The 5,401-nt window shown below is 37.9% G+C and overlaps 1 long non-coding RNA gene across 1 annotated transcript in view; it reads right to left on the minus strand.

The window, feature by feature from the left end:
• LOC129423967 (uncharacterized) overlaps positions 1-4,521 on the minus strand; it is a 54,075-nt gene extending 49,554 nt beyond the window's left edge. Inside the window, exons 1-2 of the long non-coding RNA XR_008637919.2 lie at positions 4,333-4,521; positions 3,599-3,733 (exon numbers count right to left, since the gene is read on the minus strand). This is a non-coding gene — a long non-coding RNA (uncharacterized lncRNA). The remainder of the gene's footprint in view (positions 1-3,598; positions 3,734-4,332) is intronic.
• Positions 4,522-5,401: the final 880 nt, after the last annotated feature.

A 5,401-nucleotide genomic window follows, 5' to 3' on the forward strand; every position in this document is an offset into this window, starting at 1 on the left:
TTCTACAAGCAGAGATTTCAGTAATATTTCTGTATTTTCTTTTGATAGCTGATTAGTCAAAGGTCATGTTCAAACATGTTCAGGCATAATGGTGTCTGCTTTCATTCATCGATTTGAGAAAACTTAGGCATGGCATGTATGATTAACTGATGCTTTTCCTGAATGCACCATGAAACTATGTTGAGTATTCTTCGGTTTCAAATGTGTTTGCACCAAATCTAAAAAGTGCTTGGTTGTTTTCCAACCAGTGGTCAAGTAAAATATAAAAAACCCAACCATTGGGTTTTACTTAACCTTTGCTGGGTTGTTTTAACGCATTATAGGGTCATATAAGGAATTTTCCTAGGTTAATTTAAAGCAACGGTTGGGTTTTCTACATTTTACACAACCCAACATTATTTTAATGCATCATTAATCTGGTTCTTTTATATTATGTCCATTGGGTATATGCTAGTTATGCTAAATGTTCTACAATGCAAATTGGATTTTAAAATCTGATCATTTATTTAAGCAAGTTAATTAAATAATGATAAATTAAATTAAATGTTTCTGTCAGAGGTTCAAAAACTGTTACTATACTGGATAAGATCTATCTATCTATCCATCCATGAATCTATCTATCTATCCTATCACCCATCCATCTATCCTTCTAAGCATTCTTGCATCTATCTATCCAAGCATCTATCCATCTAACCATCTATCTCCATACATCCACCTTTCTATCCAAACATCTATCCATCTATCTATCCAAACATCTATCCATCTATCCATGCACCTGTCTACTGTATCCAAGCATCTATCCATCCATCCATCCAAACATCTATCCATCCAAACATCCATCCATCCATCATCCATCTATCTATCATTTATCTATCATCTATCTATCATCCATCCATCATCCATCCATCATCCATCCATCCATCCATCCATCCATCCATCCATCCATCCATCCATTTATCTATCAGTCATCCATCCACGCATCTATCCATCCAAACATCCATCCATCCATCCAAACATCCATCCATCCATCATCCGTCCATCCATCCATCCACCCACGCATCTATACATCTAACCATCCATCCATCTATCCATCCCAGCATCCATCTATCTATCCAAGCATCTGTCCATCCATCATCTATACATCCATTATCCATACATCCATACATCCATCAATCTATGAATCTATCTATCTATCCAAACATCTATCTATCCATCTACAGTATTGTTCAAAATAATAGCAGTACAATGTGACTAACCAGAATAATCAAGGTTTTTAGTATATTTTTTATTGCTACGTGGCAAACAAGTTACCAGTAGGTTCAGTAGATTCTCAGAAAACAAATGAGACCCAGCATTCATGATATGCACGCTCTTAAGGTTGTGCAATTGGGCAATTAGTTGAATTAGTTGAAAGGGGTGTGTTCAAAAAAATAGCAGTGTGGCATACAATCACTGAGGTCATCAATTTTGTGAAGAAACAGGTGTGAATCAGGTGGCCCCTATTTAAGGATGAAGCCAACACTTGTTGAACAAGCATTTGAAAGCTGAGGAAAATGGGTCGTTCAAGACATTGTTCAGAAGAACAGCGTACTTTGATTAAAAAGTTGATTGGAGAGGGGAAAACCTATAAAGAGGTGCTAAAAATGATAGGCTGTTCAGCTAATATGATCTCCAATGCCTTAAAATGGAGAGCAATACCAGAGAGACGTGGAAGAAAACGGAAGTCAACCATCAAAATGGATAGAAGAATAACCAGAATGGCAAAGGCTCAGCCAATGATCACCTCCAGGATGATCAAAGACAGTCTGGAGTTACCTGTAAGTACTGTGACAGTTAGAAGACGTCTGTGATAAGCTAATCTATTTTCAAGAATCCCCCGCAAAGTCCCTCTGTTAAAAAAAAGGCATGTGCAGAAGAGGTTACAATTTGCCAAAGAACACATCAACTGGCCTAAAGAGAAATGTAGGAACATTTTGTGGACTGATGAGAGTAAAATTGTTCTTTTTGGGTCCAAGGGCCACAGGCAGTTTGTGAGACGACCCCCAAACTCTGAATTCAAGCCACAGTACACAGTGAAGACAGTGAAGCATGGAGGTGCAAGCATCATGATATGGGCATGTTTCTCCTACTATGGTGTTGGGCCTATTTATCGCATACCAGGGATCATGGATCAGTTTGCATATGTTAAAATACTTGAAGAGGTCATGTTGCCCTATGCTGAAGAAGACATGCCCTTGAAATGGTTGTTTCAACAAGACAATGACCCAAAACACACTAGTAAACGGGCAAAGTCTTGGTTCCAAACCAACAAAATTAATGTTATGGAGTGGCCAGCCCAATCTCCAGACCTTAATCCAATTGAGAACTTGTGGGGTGATATCAAAAATGCTGTTTCTGAAGCTAAACCAAGAAATGTGAATGAATTGTGGAATGTTGTTAAAGAATCATGGAGTGGAATAACAGCTGAGAGGTGCCACAAGTTGGTTGACTCCATGCCACACAGATGTCAAGCAGTTTTAAAAAACTGTGGTCATACAACTAAATATTAGTTTAGTGATTCACAGGATTGCTAAATCCCAGAAAAAAAAATGTTTGTACAAAATAGTTTTGAGTTTGTACAGTCAAAGGTAGACACTGCTATTTTTTTTAACACACCCCTTTCAACTAATTGCCCAATTGCACAGCCTTAAGAGCGTGCATATCATGAATGCTGGGTCTTGTTTGTTTTCTGAGAATCTACTGAACCTACTGGTAACTTGTTTGCCACGTAGCAATAAAAATATACTAAAAACCTTGATTATTCTGGTTATCTATCTATCTATCTATCTATCTATCTATCTATCTATCTAAACATATATCTATCGATCTATCCAAACATATATCTATCTATCTATCCATCCATCCATCCATCCATCCAAACATCTATCTATCCATCCATCCATCCATCCATCCATCCATCCATCCATCCATCCATCCATCCATCCATCCATCCATCCATCCAAACATCCATCCATCCATCCATCCATCCATCCATCCATCTAAACATCTATCTATCCATCCATCCAAGGATCTATCTATCCAAGGATCTATCTATATCTATCCTATCCATCCATCCAAGCATTCATGCATCCAAGCATCCATCTATCTATCATCCATCTATCTATCATCCATCCATCTATCTATCAATCCAAGCATCTATCCATCCATCCATCCATCCAAGCATTTATGCATCCATCCATCCAATCATCTATCTGTCCTATTTCTCTATCTATCTCGCTATCAAAAAATGTATGGGGTGGTTTAACAAACATGCCTTACTAAAAACATTACTTATGTGCATTTTGATGCAAAACAAAGGGCACTGATGTATTTTAAGTCAGTGTAAGTTGTTTTCAGTTTGGACAGCTCTTACATTTATTTTAGTCTAGGACTAGTCTAATCCCTGTCCGGGAAACCGCCCCTATACTTTACCAGTTACTTTCTCTAGAGGTTTATCCATTTTTACACACTTGCCTTTTAACTTCCCCTTTTCCCCACAGAAGTCTTAATTCTTCTCAAAGCCCAGCCAGAGCATTCAGAATCCTTTATAACCTCTCACCTCCACCTGCTCGAACCTCCTGCTTTGTCACCTCTCCTATCACCTCCCGCAATCTGCCTCCCCTCTCCTTTCCTGCACACTTCCACACGCTCAGTCTCTCCCCGCTGTAGCCTGGGGCTGGGAAATCCTATTAGCCTTTACCATGGGAGAGAGCAGGAGACACATCATTAATTACACACACAAACCCACTCCAGACAGTGCCAAGCTTAATCAGCCAGGACCATAAAACACACACGCACACACACACACTTGCAGATAACTATATAGCATACACAGTTAAAAATAAAGGTGCTACATGATGCCAAGAAAAAATTATATTTGACTGAATGGTTCAACAAAGAACATTTAGTAGTACCTATATTTTTAAGAGCATATACATTAGAAATATACATATTCAGAATGAATATATTTCCTCACATTTTGCCCATCTACTTTTCAGAAATTATAACTCTGTGTTGGGGTGCGTTATCTACAAAATATCCTGTAACTAATTTAATTTTAAGAATATCAAGGTTGCAAAAAAATAGTGAGTGAAATACCAAAATTCAAATGATGGGGAAATGACATCAAATTTGCCAAAATAGATAAAAGCATATGGACCCAGGCAGGGTAAGTCAGAGGAGAAAGCCAGCTGGGCAGCTTTTGTTAGAAAACACAAAAGAGTACAGGCACACATCTTATCAAATGATTAACACCAAAAAAAATCATTCCTTCCTTTAGCAATACAAAATTACCCCTCTTATGTGTGTATATACACTCACAAACGTCCAATAAAGTTTCAAGCATCTCTCAGCGGGTCTGCCTAGAGAAATATTACAAGGATAAGGAAGATCAGTTCCGCGTCTCTGAAGACAAAATCTGAACACTATAGGGTGGTTTCCTGGACAGGGCTTATCCTAGTCCCAGAATAAAATGCATGTTTGAGCTGCTTTAATTTAAAAACATCTAGCCCTGACATATCTTTACATAACAGAGCCATTATTTGTTGTTGTTGTTGTAAGAGATTTTACAAACAAACCTTAAATGTCTTAATATAATGAAGGCCTAACTTAGTCCTGGATTCATCTAACCCTGTCCGGGAAAGCACTCCTATGAACATAGCGCAGGTTCTTCTCACACAGAGGAGCAATGCAATAAACAAGTTTTGTGAGACAAAAAGATCTTTATGACCGATTTTGACACTTCTACATTCTTGGAAAAAAGTTTTTATCAGGTAAATATGGTTTTATAAAGAACATTTAAAAAAGTTCAATAGCCCATAAAGTTGTTTGCAGTGAGACGTTTTCAACAGCAACGACATAAACGGCTTTTGTAGAACAAACGCAACTTCCGGTAGACTTCCACGTATAATCAATAACAACAGTCAATTTAGAGTGTTTATTTTTGATAACAAGCTAAAAAAGACAAGTAAATTATCTTTATTCATTTATGATATCTAACATTTATCAACTAACAGTTAGTAACTTACACTGAGCTGACGCTACTGTAAAATTAATGTATGCAATGTTAGCTAATTCTTGCCTGGCTGCCAAACTTCTCCATCGGTGATCCGTGCTCGACGTCTCCTCATCGTCTTTAGCAAACCAAAACATTTTATTTTCGACAAATTTGTTTTAAAAATCAGTTTAGCCACTAGCCAGACTGATAAATCAACACAGACCCGAAGCTAACTTAGTTACAGGCGCGTAACTGCAGCAACGCGCGTGCGTCTGAAGAAACCGTCTAAATATCTTTGGGGACCCAAAAATGGTTCATGTGGCATGTGTGCTATAAACTGAACAAATGAGAAAAACACAAGGAATA

This window comes from Misgurnus anguillicaudatus, chromosome 9, assembly GCF_027580225.2.
Source record: "Misgurnus anguillicaudatus chromosome 9, ASM2758022v2, whole genome shotgun sequence".
Classification (NCBI taxonomy): Eukaryota; Metazoa; Chordata; class Actinopteri; order Cypriniformes; family Cobitidae; genus Misgurnus; species Misgurnus anguillicaudatus.